This window comes from Bos mutus, chromosome 13 (genome assembly GCF_027580195.1).
Source record: "Bos mutus isolate GX-2022 chromosome 13, NWIPB_WYAK_1.1, whole genome shotgun sequence".
Classification (NCBI taxonomy): Eukaryota; Metazoa; Chordata; class Mammalia; order Artiodactyla; family Bovidae; genus Bos; species Bos mutus.
Window position 1 is genome coordinate 79996225 of NC_091629.1, and position 14432 is coordinate 80010656.

Below are 14432 nucleotides of genomic sequence, written 5' to 3' on the forward strand. Positions count from 1 at the left end.
TTCCCTTTCCATTCTAGTAGAGATACTAAAGAAGAATGCCTAGGACTTTATAAGCTCTATCAGGAGAGTCAAGCACTTTTACCAAGACTATATATTAGCACTCAATAAACTTGCTAGAAAGAAGAGGGAACTTATTGGCTCAGGTCACCATAAAGGGTGAGTTTGGTGCTGACCTGTGGAAAGGTAAGCAAACAGCTGTGACCTTCAGTACCAAGTGTCAGTTACTAGCTCTGATTGGAATCTCACTGATCACGCTTGAGTCTCACATCCTTCCCTGTAATAATTGCTAATATCACAGAGATGGACTGCAGATTCAGCTGGGCCTTGGGTCAGACACCTTCCCTTGTGACTAAAGGCATGGAATCTAATGAGTGACAATACCCCTGGGGCCACAGAGGATGTGAAAGAAACAGATACCCAGAGGAAATAGAAGCTGCTGCAATGACATCGGAGAAGGCAATGGCAACCCTCTTCAGTACTCTTGCCTGGAAAATCCCATGGATGGAGGAGACTGGTAGGCTGCAGCCCATGGGGTCCTGAAGAGTCAGACACGACTGAGCGACTTCCCTTTCACTTTTCACTTTCATGCATCGGAGAAGGAAATGGCAACCCACTCCAGTGTTCTTGCCTGGAGAATCCCAGGAACAGAGGAGCCTAGCGGGCTGCCATCTATGGTGTTGCACAGAGTTGGACACAACTGAAGTGACTTAGCAGCAGCAGCAGCAGCAATGACATCATCTACTATTTGCACAGTGATCACAGAAGAATAGAATTATCTTCAAAGAGCCTGTAATTCTTACCTAAACATTTTTGTTCTAAAAAAAAAATGTTGAATTTCTCAATATCTCAAAATAATTGCCTTAACACCTTGGTTGATTGCCTTTCTTCTTATGATTTTGTGTTATTTGATCCCTGGGTCAGGAAGATCCCCTGGAGAAGGGAATGACAACCCACTCCTGTATTCTTGCCTGGAGAATCTCATGGACAGAGGAGCCTGGTGGGCTATAGTCCATGAGGTCACAAAGAGTTGGACACGACTGAGTGACTATCACTTTCTCTTTCACCACCACCATGTACTTCGTGCTCCAACCATGTAAATTTCCAACTGTCATAACATGGAAGGCCCATCCCTGTGGTCATACAGCAATTGTTCTCAGCTTTGCTGAATATCAGCCTCACCCAGAGAGCTTGTAAAAGCACAGATTTCTGAACACCATACCCACAGCGTTTGATTTGGTAAGTGTAGACTGAGAAGTTGCATTTCTAAAAGGCCTTCAGGTGGTGTTGACGCTGCTGGTCTGGGGCCCAAAGTCTGAGAATGACTCTCTAAGGAAAGTGGGTGGAAAAGTCAGCATGTTTGTGTGTTGCAAATGCAAACAGATTTTAGCAATGTGATAAGATGATCACAGTAGGACCAGGCAAGTAATAGCTGGTTTCAGTGCAAGTGTCAGAGGAAATGGAAAGAATAACTGTTAGAGGATTTTGGATGAATAAAACTGAAAAGGTTTTGACTGTGGAAGTTCCAGGAAGACTTCGTCATTGAATAAAGAGATTCAGTCGGATTCCCCTGGTCCGCACCAGTTCTAAGTCGGCTATAAAGAGATTCAGACAGAGATAAAGACCAGGTAAATGGCTTTGCCTTCCTGTCACGTTGAGCCTGAGGTTTCACATGGCCATTAAGTATTTGCCATTAGCTAAAGAGAAAGGCATGGGGGCTCGGACGCAAACTCATGAAAAACAGATTTGAGATCTATGTTTAGGTCCAGAACTATGTAATGACGTGAGTGTACTGAATTTTTTTAGGCAATTGCATTGCCAAAGAAACTGTGAGCCAAGACGGGAAAAGTTTGGAGTGGCTGAACTTTCAAACAACCTTCAGTCTGTTTCCTTCACTAGGAGGTAAGATCCATGAACGGAGGAACCTTGCCTGTGTTTTTAAACCACTGTCCCTGTGCCTAGCATGGGGCCTTGCGCAGAGTGTAAGCTTAGTATGTGCTAGGAGAAACAAAGCAAGACATGGTTCAGAGACCTGGAAGTTGCACTAGCTAGAATCTGGCTATGAAAGCCGTGAATATCCAGGGAAGGTCTACTCTCTGAACACCTTGAATATTGCCATGATGTTTATGAAGAAGAAAGAGACTCTTTACAGATGGAGAAAACAAACTCATGATTACCAGGTGGAAAAGTGAAGGGGAGGATGAACTGGGAGATTGGGATTGACATATATACATTAATACATATAAAATAGATAACTAATAAGGACTACTGCATAGCACAGAGATCTCTACTCAGTGTTTTGCAATGACCTATGTTAGAAAAGACTCTAAAACAGACTTCAGTTCAGTTCAGTTCAGTTGCTCAGTCGTGTCTGACTCTTTGCGACCCCATGAATTGCAGCACGCCAGGGCTACCTGTCCATCACCAACTCCCGGAGTTCACTGAGACTCATGTCCATAGAGTCGGTGATGCCATCCAGCCATCTCATCCTCTGTCGTCCCCTTCTCATCCTGCCCCCAATCCCTCCCAGCATCAGAGTCTTTTCCAATGAGTCAACTCTTCTCATGAGGTGGCCAAAGTACTGGAGTTTCAGCTTTAGCATCATTCCTTCCAAAGAACACCCAGGACCGATCTCCTTTAGAATGGACTGGTTGGATCTCCTTGCAGTCCAAGGGACTCTCAAAAGTCTTCTCCAACACCACAGTTCAAAAGCATCAAGTCTTCGGCTCTCAGCTTTCTTGAATCCATACATGACCACTGGAAAAACCATAGCCTTGACTAGACAGACCTTTGTTGGCAAAGTAAAGTCTCTGCTTTTGAATATGCTATCTAGGTTGGTCATAACTTTCCTTCCAAGGAGTAAGCATCTTTTAATTTCATGGCTGCAATCACCATCTGCAGTGATTTTGGAGCCCCCCAAAATAAAGTCAGCTACTGTTTCCCCATCTATTTGGCATGAAGTGATGGGACCAAATGCCATGATCTTTGTTTTCTGAATGTTGAGCTTTAAGCCAACTTTTTCCCTCTCCTCTTTCACTTTCATCAAGAGGCTTTTGAGTTCCTCTTCATTTTCTGCCATAAGGGTGGTGTCATCTGCATATCTGAGGTTATTGATAGTTCTCCTGGCAATCTTGATTCCAGTACTCTGCATATAAGTTAAATAAGCAGGTGACAATATATAGCCTTGACATACTCCTTTTCCTGTTTGGAACCAGTCTGTTGGTCCATGTCCAGTTCTAACTGTTGCTTCCTGACCTGCATATAGGTTTCTCAAAAGGCAGGTCAGGTGGTCTGGTATTCCCATCTCTTTCAGAATTTTCCACAGTTTATCATGATCCACACAGTCAAAGGCTTTGGCATAGTATATGTATATATATAACTGATTCCCTTTGCTGTACAGTAGAAACTAATGCAACATTGTAAATGAAGTATACTCTAATTAAAAGAAAGAAAGAAACTCTTTGAGGGCAGATCTAGTGAAAAGGGAACATGGACATGGAAATTGCTCCCAGAGAACAGAATCAGGGTCTGGCAAGCACTCCCCCCACCCCTAGGGTACTCACTGCATGCTCTCTGTGTGTATCTCCCAGTACCCCTTTCATGAAAGGGGAATTTATTTGGTCTCTGCTGGGTCATTGTTGCAGATAAATTGTCTTTTCTAGGTCATTGGATTATGATAGGTCTTAGGCTCTGGATGGAGTGGTCTCTGCCATCACCTGTGATCCTGGGATGGAGCAGGTGAAGTGAGCATGCAGCTTTGAGTTGTCTCCCTTGGGAAAGGAATATGTTCTTGAGTGGGAAGAAAATCAAAGTAAATATTTAACACCAAAAGAAAGATGATGTGTTCACCAATCTGCTTCCTCTTTTCTGTCTGGGCTCCCAGATGGCCTACATCTCCCAGTCTCTTTTGAAGTGAGGTGTGGCTCTGTGACTGACTACAGTAGTTCAAGCCTTTGTAACAAAGAACCATGACTGTGCAGCTTACAAAAAAACAGACAATTATTTCTCAAAGTTCTGGAGGTTGGAAGTCTGAGATCAGGGTGCCAGTGTGGCCATATTCTGATGAGAATGTTCTTCCAGCTGGCAAACTCCTGATTTCCTGTTGTGTCATCAGAAGCTGGGAAGAGAGGAAGCAAGTTCTCTCGTCTCTTCTTACAAGGGTGCTGATCCCACTTTCAGGGCTCTACCTTCAATGACCCAACCACCTCTCAAAGACCCCACTTCCCAATACTGTCACACTGGGAATTAGATTCAATATATGAGTTTGGGGAGGACACAAACATTCAACCCATAGCAACAGACAATGGAATATTCACAAAAGTTTCAGGCCTGAAGTGTGAAGATTTCCCCTGTGGATTTTTCTTTGTTAATATGTTGGACGGCTCTCAAAGCCACCTCTTGCAAATGGCAGAGCCCCTCAGAGAGTGATCGAAGCACTCACTAGCTACTGACCAGAACACCCGCACTAGATGTTGTGAGAGAGAAATAAATCTTTATCATGTTGAGCCATTGTAATATTAGGTTTATTTGTTACAGCAACTAGCATTCCTATGATTTATATCCTTATTATCCTCCTTCAAAATTGTAAACTTTTGCTGATGTAAATGCTATCCGTCTCTGCCTGGAGTGAAACTTAACATCTAAACTCACAAAATAAACCAGTTACCTCAAGGCCAAGTTCAAATGCCACCTCTTTTTGAATGTTTTGCTAATAACAGAGAGCATAGACCTTGGCTTTTTCCTGCCTTGTATTAGTTTCCTGTGGCTGCTGTAACAAATTACACAAGTGTGGTGGCCCACAGTGTATAGGATAGAATTCTTTAATCAGCACTGCTGGACTGGAATTAGAGTGTTTGTAGGGTTGCCCTTCCACTGGAAGCTCTTAGGGAGAATCTGTCCCTGGCCTCTCCACCACCTGGTAGCTGCTGGCAACCCTTGATTTGTGGCTACATCACTCCAATCTTCAAGGACAGCATCTTCAAATCTCCCTCCACTCTTTCCTCCTTTTACCTTCTCTAGGTGTGGATAATCTCCTGCTGCCTCTTGTAAATGAAGATTCTTGAGAATGTAAGATCTACCTCAAAGTAATCTTCCAATCTCAAATTATTTAACTTTATTACAACTATAAAGACCTTTTTTTTTTTTTTTGCTTATTGTAGACATTCCTCATAGACTACAAGTTGGAAGCTAACTTCATTTAATTGAGAATGGCATTGTATATATTACTTTGTATTGAACTCTATTGCATGTTTCTATTGTATGTAATGCTGATACCATTCAATCATTTATTCATTCAACAATTATTTATTAAACATGTTGTCCATGACAAGACTGTGCTGCTATATCATGAGACCATAAGAGTAAAGAGTAGGCAATCACACCATTTTAAAAGAGTTATCAAATTGTAGGTTGATACACACAACTGTGATAGACTAAGGAAACATGATGTGGTACCCATCAGGGTGAGTGGAAGGTACAATATGTTATGGGACACACGGGAGAGATTCCTAACACAGACAATACGCAGCTGAGACCTGAAAGAACTGCTCTGCTTTGGGAAATGAGAGGGAGAAGCATTTGGATAGGGCGGACAGAAGAGGCAAAGACGCAGTGGTTTCCAAAAGCATGGTTTGCACAAGAACTTCAAGTGGCCCCTGATCCAGCCGGAGCATAGAGAGAAGGGGCAGGAGAATCACAAGAAATGAGGCTGGATAGGCAAACAGACAAATCCAGACAGCGTATTGAAAAGCAGAGACACTGCTTTGCAGACAAACGTCTGCATAGGTCTCCATAGCGTCATTTTTCCCAGTAGTCGTGTATGGATGTGAGAGTTGGACTGTAAAGAAGGTTGAACACCAAAGAATTGAGGCTTTTGAATTGTTATGCTGAAAAAGACTGTTGAGAGTCCTTTTACTGCAAGGAGATAAAACTAATCAGTCCTAAAGGAAATAAACATGGAATATTCATTAGAAGGACTGATGCTGAAGCTGAATCTCCAATACTTTGGCCACTTGATGCAAAGAGAAAAGACTCTGATGCTGGGAAAGACTGAGGCAAAAGGAGGAGGGCATGGCAGAGGATAAGGTGGTTTAGTTCAGTTTATTCCCTCAATAGTGTCTGACCCTTTGTGACCCCATGGACTGCAGCATGCCAGGCTTCCCTGTCCATCACCAACTCCTGGAGCTTGCTCAATCTCATGTCCATCAAGTCAGTGATTCCATCCAACCATCTCATCCTCTGTTGTCCCCTTCTCCTCCCACCTTCAATCTTTCCCAGCATCAGGGTTTTTTTCCAATGAGTCAGTTCTTTGCATCAGGTGGCCAAAGTATTGGAGTTTCAATACTTTGTTTTTTGAATGTTGAGTTTTAAGCCAATTTTTTTTCACTCTCCTCTTTCCCCTTCACCAAGAGGCTCTTTGGTTCCTCTTCGCTTTCTGCCATAACAGAGGTGTCTTCTATATATCTAAGGTTATTGATAATTCTCCCGGAAAACTTGATTCCAGCTTGTGCTTCATCCAGCCTAGCATTTCACATGATATACTCTGCATATAAGTTAAATAAGCAGGGTGACAATATACAGCCTTGATGTACTCCTTTCCCAATTTGGAACCAGTCTGTTGTTCCATGTCTGGTTCTAACTGTTGCTTCTTGACCTACATACAGATTTCTTAGGAGGCAGGTAATGTAGTCTTGTATTCCCATCTCTTTAAGAATTTTCTACAGTTTGTTGTGATCCATACAGTCAAAGGTTTTGGTGTAGTCGATAAAGCAGAAGTAGATATTTTTCTGGAACTTTCTTGCTTTTTCCATGATACAACATATATTGGCAGTTTGATTTCTGGTTCTTCTGCCTTTTCTAAATCCAGCTTGGACATCTGGAAGTTCACAGTTCACTTACTGTTGAAGCCTTGGTTTGGAGAATTTTGAGTATTGCTTTACTAGCATGTGAGATGAATGAAATTGTGCTGTTGTTTGAAGAATTAGATGGTTAGATAGCATTATTGACTCAATGGCCATGAATTTTAGCAAACTCCAGGACATAGTGAAGGACAGAGGAGCCTAGCATGCTGCAGTCCATGAAGTCACATAGAATCATACACAACTTAGTGACTGAACAACAAAAGGCAAGCAGAGGCTGGATCATGAAGGGAGGCCTTTGTAAACTGTGATAAAGGTTTTGACCTAATTTTATAAGTAAAGGGAGGCATACATGAGGAAACAAAAAGGAAATAATACAAATGAACTTATTTACAAAACAGAAACAGGCTCACAGACTTAGAGAACAAACTTATGGTTACCAGAGGGGATGTGTGGCAGGGAAGGGATAATTAGGGAGTTTGGGATTGTACAACCACTCTATTCCAAATGGATGACCAACAAGGACCTTCTCTATAGCACAGCGAATCCTTGTAATGGTCATGTGGCAGTTGGGATGGGAGAGGAGTTTGGAGGAGAATGGATACATGTATATGTATGATCAGGTTCCTCTGCTGTGAACTTGAAACTATTACAACATTACTATAGGTAATATTCCAATATAAAATAAAGAGTTTTAATAAAAAATAGATTTCATAAGAGAAAAAACTTTTAAAGATGAAAATAAAAGCAAAGGGAGAAGGTATCCGAGTGATTTTAAATTGAGGATTATGTGATCGTATTGACACTGTGGAGACATCACTGTGGTGTGATTTAAAGGATGGATTGTTGTTTTTGTTGTTTTCTAAGTCAGGGACGGGGGAGCCTGGTGGGCTGCCATCTATGGTGTCGCACAGAGTCAGACACGACTGAAGCAACTTAGCAGCAGCAGCAGCAAGTCATGTCTGACTCTTTTGTGACCCTATGGACCATAGCCCTCCAGGCTCCTCTGTCCATGGAATTTCCCAGGCAAGAACACCAGAGTGGGTTGCCATTTCCTTCTCCGGAGGATCTTCCTGACTCAGGGATCAAATTCACAACTCCTTCGGTGACAGGCAGATTCTTCACCTCTTACAAAACAGAAATACACTAACTGACATAGAAAACAAATTTATGATTACTAAAGGGTGAGTGAGGGAGAGGGATAAATTAGGAGTTTGGGATTAATAGATACAAACTATTATATATAAAATAGGTAATCAACAAGGACCTACTGTGTAGCACAGGGGATTATATTCAATATCTTTTGATAACCTATAATGGAAAATAATCTTAAAAAGTACATATGTAAAAATAATATATATAATATATTTTTTAACATATATATTATATAATATAATAATAACATATATCATATATATAATAATATTATATATATTCCAAAAGGTTGGGTTAAAGTTAGGCCATTATGGTCTCGAGACGAGTGGTGAGTGACTGCTAACAGGGAACTAGGAAAGGAATGATAGTAGGTGAGCTGGTGTGAAGGTGAATTCAATATCTATCTTTCTCTTTGAATTTCTCCTCTCTAGATCCCCCTTGTCATGTTCCATGTACTGCTAAACATAGAGTAAATACTCAATACATTCTTGAAAAATGAACCACTGTAACTGTTCAAAATCTGCCAAATACCAGGACAGATATAGTCCATGTAACATAAATCCTTTAGAGATATATCAGTTGGGTGTATGGTCTCACCCTGGGTATTATTCACGGTAGACTAATAGCTATAATTTAAAACCCCTGAAGTCTCAGTATCTTAACCCAAAGAGGTTTATTTCTTGAGGCAGAGAGCCACCATTCCCTAGGATACTGGAAACCTCTCCTGGATCATTCGCACTTGGCTGTCAGATGAGGGAAGCAAGACAACACAGCAGTACCCATCAGTTCTTCTCTGCCTCAGCCCAGAAGCGACCCCCGTTACTCTGCTCGTGTTCCACTGGTGAGAGCTGCTCACACAGATCCAGCTGACTGCTATGGGGCTGGAGGGAGCAGTGTGCCAGGAGGAAGAGAAGAGTGCACAGACCGGTGGGCCCAGGCAGCCTTGGCCATAATATGCATGACTCCCGAATGACACTCATTCAATAATATAAAGCTTAATTAAATCTCACATTTCTTTTGTCTTGATGTCTTGTATTGCAATAGTTGCAGGAAAGAGCGGTGAGAGATCCTTGTGTTCTTAATATGACTTACCTCCCTGCAGTTAGACGAGAGCCTTTGACTATGTATAAAATTATTTCTGAATCAAACATTTCTCCTAGCTTCACATTATATTCTACTCTCAACCCTGTGATTGAGAGTATTATTACAGTGCTCTCAGTATATAATAATATACAATATTATTACAATAATATTATGTAAATAGATTACAAACAGTTGCCAAAGGAAATTAAAAATCTTGCAAAAAATTCCAAATTTTATGATGTCAATAAGTGTGATGTTGATGAATTTTTGACCTCCTACCCAAATGTCATAAATAAGAGTTCACAGGATTAGCAAGTGAAGAAGAGAAATAAAAACATGATTTTGAACAAATATATAATTTAGAGGGGAACAATTTAAATATAAAAGTGTGGTAAAGCCCTCAAAAAAAAATTTTTTTTATAATCAAACTGTAAGAGTCAAATGTGATTTGAATGGTGAATTGCCCATGAAAGTGAAAGTGAAAGTCGCTCAGTTGTGTCCTACTCTGTGACTCCATGGACTATACAGTCCATGGAATTCTCCAGGCCAGAGTACTGGAGTGGGTAGCCTTTCCCTTCTCCAGAGGATCTTCCTGGCCCAGGAATTGAACCAGGGTCTCTTGCATTACAGGTGGATTTTTAACAACTGAGCTGTCAGGGAAGCCCCTGATAACTTTATAACTACATATACTACATATGCACTACATATCTTTATAACTACATATACACTAATATACAGTGGAAGTGAGAAATAGATTTAAGGGCCTAGATCTGATACAGTGCCTGATGAACTATGGACGGAGGTTCGTGACATTGTACAGGAGACAGGGATCAAGACCATCCCCATGGAAAAGAAATGCAAAAAAGCAAAATGGCTGTCTGGGGAGGCCTTACAAATAGCTGTGAAAAGAAGAGAAGTGAAAAGCAAAGGAGAAAAGGAAAGATATAAACATCTGAATGCAGACTTCCAAAGAATAGCAAGACGAAATAAGAAAGCCTTCTTCAGAGATCAATGCAAAGAAATAGAGGAAAACAACAGAATGGGAAAGACTAGAGATCTCTTCAAGAAAATCAGAGATACCAAAGGAACATTTCATGCAAAGATGGGCTCAATAAAGGACAGAAATGGTATGGACCTAACAGAAGCAGAAGATATTAAGAAGAGATGGCAAGAATACACAGAAGAACTGTACAAAAAAGATCTTCACAACCCAGATAATCACAATGGTGTGATCACTGACCTAGAGCCAGACATCCAGGAATGTGAAGTCAAGTGGGCCTTAGAAAGCATCACTATGAACAAAGCTAGTGGAGGTGATAGAATTCCAGTGGAGCTCTTCCAAATCCTGAAAGATGATGCTGTGAAAGTGCTGCACTCAATATGCCAGCAAATTTGGAAAACTCAGCAGTGGCCACAGGACTGGAAAAGGTCAGTTTTCATTCCAATCCCAAAGAAAGGCAATACCAAAGAACGCTCAAACTACCGCACAATTGCACTCATCTCACATGCTAGTAAAGTAATGCTCAAAATTCTCCAAGCCAGGCTTCAGCAATATGTGAACCATGAACTTCCTGATGTTCAAGCTGGTTTTAGAAAAGGCAGAGGAACCAGAGATCAAATTGCCAACATCCGCTGGATCATGGAAAAGGCAAGAGAGTTCCAGAAAAACATCTATTTCTGCTTTATTGACTATGCCAAAGCCTTTGACTGTGTGGATCACAATAAACTGTGGAAAATTCTGAAAGAGATGGGAATACCAGACCACCTGACCTGCCTCTTGAGAAATCTGTATGCAGATCAGGAAGCAACAGTTAGAACTGGACATGGAACAACAGACTGGTTCCAAATAGGAAAAGGAGTATGTCAAGGCTGTATATCGTCACCCTGTTTATTTAACTTATATGCAGAGTACATCATGAGAAACGCTGGACTGGAAGAAACACAAGCTAGAATCAAGATTGCTGGGAGAAATATCAATAACCTCAGATATGCAGATGACACCACCCTTATGGCAGAAAGTGAAAAGGAACTCAAAAGCATCTTGATGAAGGTGAAAGAGGAGAGTGAAAAAGTTGGCTTAAAGCTCAACATTCAGAAAACGAAGATCATGGCATTTCGTCCCACCACTTCATGGGAAATAGATGGGGAAACAGTGGAAACAGTCTCAGACTTTATTTTTCTGGGCTCCAAATTCACTGCAGATGGTGACTGCAGCCATGAAATTAAAAGACGCTTACTCCTTGGAAGGAAAGTTATGAGCAACCTAGATAGCATATTCAAAAGCAGAGACATTACTTTGCCAACAAAGGTTCGTCTAGTCAAGGCTATGGTTTTTCCTGTGGTCATGTATGGTTGTGAGAGTTGGACTGTGAAGAAGGCTGAGTGCTGAAGAATTGATGCTTTTGAACTGTGGTGTTGGAGAAGACTCTTGAGAGTCTCTTGGACTGCAAAGAGATCCAACCAGTCCATTCTGAAGGAGATCAGCCCTAGGATTTCTTTGGAAGGAATGATGCTAAAGCTGAAACTCCAGTACTTTGGCCACCTCATGAGAAGAGTTGACTCATTGGAAAAGACTCTGATGCTGGGAGGGATTGGGGGCAGGATGAGAAGGGGACGACAGAGGATGAGATGGCTGGCTGGCATCACTGACTTGATGGACGTGAGTCTCAGTGAACTCTAGGAGTTGGTGATGGACAGGGAGGCCTGGCGTGCTGCGATTCATGGGGTCGAAAAGAATCAGACACAACTGATCGACTGATCTAATCTGATCTGATCTAGCATTTGATTTATTTATTGTCTGGGCTAAAACTATTACAAAACTATCATTTAGCCTAAGTTTTAAAAAATATATGAAATACACTTATTTTCACGATTTTTCTCTTTCATTTCCCAGGCTTATATCAACATTGAACCCTTTCTTCTGTGCTTTCAATGGGAATGTGGTCACTATTTAAAGTGGGATGAAGTTTTTCAGTACCAAATCTGTTCAAATAGCAAGAGCCACCAGTTATTGAAGAACATAGGTCATTGACTGCATTCAAAGTCAAATTTGTGTGTTGATGGAAAAGTTCTGCTTCTGCTTTGTCCAACATGATAGCCATGAGCCGTGTGTGACCTTTGATTTGGGCTGGCCCATTCCTGAGTTTTGAAGTTAAATCCAGATAACCTTGTTTCAAACTGTCCAGCAAATTGGTAGACACACGAGTCCATGTAGAAGTGTTCCTGCATGTTATGATATTTTGAGAGGGAAGCCACAGAATCTGCTCAAGTGCAGACAGTGGAAGCTGGTAAGGGGAGATCACGAGACCAGGCCGGAAGCCAGGAAAGGGGCCAAGGTGAGCCCTCCATGAGTCAGCCAGCAGACCACGGGCCTCTTTATGATATCATGGAAGTATGGCGATGTTAGACGTCCTGCCCATGTATATGAACATGTTTTCTGTAGAGGTTGTGAAGGTGAAATGTCAGAACATATGTAAATTGTAAAGTGCTACACAAACTTTAGGAGGATTTTCCATTATTGTTCTTATCTTGGAGTATAATATTAAAAGATTCTTCCACTTGAATTCCTTTTTACTTTTTTATTTTTTTTTTTTAATTTTTATTTATTTATTTTTTAAATTTTATTTTATTTTTAAACTTTACATAATTGTACTAGTTTTGCCAAATATCAAAATGAATCCGCCACAGGTATACATGTGTTCCCCATCCTGAATTCAGTTAGAAATTTTCTAACATCCACTGTGATTTTTCTTTGACCTATGAGTGATCTATATGAATTATTTATTTGCATTTCCAAATATTTGATATTTTTTCTAGCTATCTTATATTATTAATCTAATTCCATTGTGGCCATAGAACATACTCTGTAGGATTTTGAATCAGTTGAAATTTATAGAGTTTTTTCCCAATTCCCAGCATTTAGTCTATCTCGATGGACCTATATCTTGCATTTGAAAAGAATGCATTTTGCATTTATTGGGTAAGTTGGTTCAGTTCAGTTCAATTCAATTCAGTCGCTCAGTTGTGTATGACTCTTTGCAACCCCATGAATCGCAGCATGCCAGGCCTCCCTGTCCATCACCAACTCCTGGAGTTCACTGAAACTTATGTCCATCGAGTCGGTGATGCCATCCAGCCATCTCATCCTCTGTCGTCCTCTTTTCCTCCTGCCCTCAATCCCTCCCAGGATCAGAGTCTTTTCCAATGAGTCAACTCTTCGCATGAGGTGGCCAGAGTACTGGAGTTTCAGCTTTAGCATCATTCCTTCCAAAGAAATCCCAGGGCTGATCTCCTTCAGAAGGGACTGGTTGGATCTCTTTGCAGTCCAAGGGACTCTCAAGAGTCTCCTCCAGCACCACAATTCAAAAGCATCAATTCTTTGGCACTCAGCCTTCTTCACAGTCCAATTCTCACATCCATACATGACCACTGGAAAAACCAGTCTTGACTAGACGAACCTTTTTTGGCAAAGTAATGTCTCTGCTTTTCAATATGCTATCTAGGTTGGTCTTAACTTTTCTTCCAAAGAGTAAGCGTCTTTTAATTTCATGGCTGCAGTCACCATCTGCAGTGATTTTGGACCCCCCCCAAAAAAGTCTGAGACTGTTTCCACTGTTTCCCCATCTATTTCCCATGAAGTGGTGGGACCAAATGCCATGATGTTCATTTTCTGAATGTTGAGCTTTAAGCCAACTTTTTCACTCTCCTCTTTCACTTTCATCAAGAGGCTTTTTAGTTCCTCTTCATTTTCTGCCATAAGGGTGGTGTCATGTGCATATCTGAGGTTATTGATATTTCTCCCGGCAATCTTGATTCCAGCTTGTGCTTCTTCCAGCCCAGTGTTTCTCATGATGTACTCTACATATAAGTTAAATAAGCAGGGTGACAGTATACAGCCTTGACGTACTCCTTTTCTTATTTGGAACCAGTCTGTTGTTCCATGTCCAGTTCTAACTGTTGCTTCCTGACCTGCATATAGACTACCCCACGTCTGGGTAAGTTGGTTATAAATATCAATTAGGTCAATGTGGTTGATACAGACTCTTTCATTTTAGAAAAAAAATTAGTGCCCAATCATTTGGGGAATGGAAATTAAATATAGTAAATTCATATATGAGACTACTTTATTCCTAAGTACTCATGAACAGTTTTACCCTGTGGATACTCTCAAACTTGGTAAGTTCTCTTACTACCTCAACATTGCTCACTTCACTTTCCCTTTGGAAACATTTCCTGAGTAGATGAGAATGACTGACAGTATTGATGCCTGACTTTCTTCAAGTCACAAGTATTTATCACCAGAACTGCTGAAGCATCAGAGCCTATTATGGCTCAGCTTTC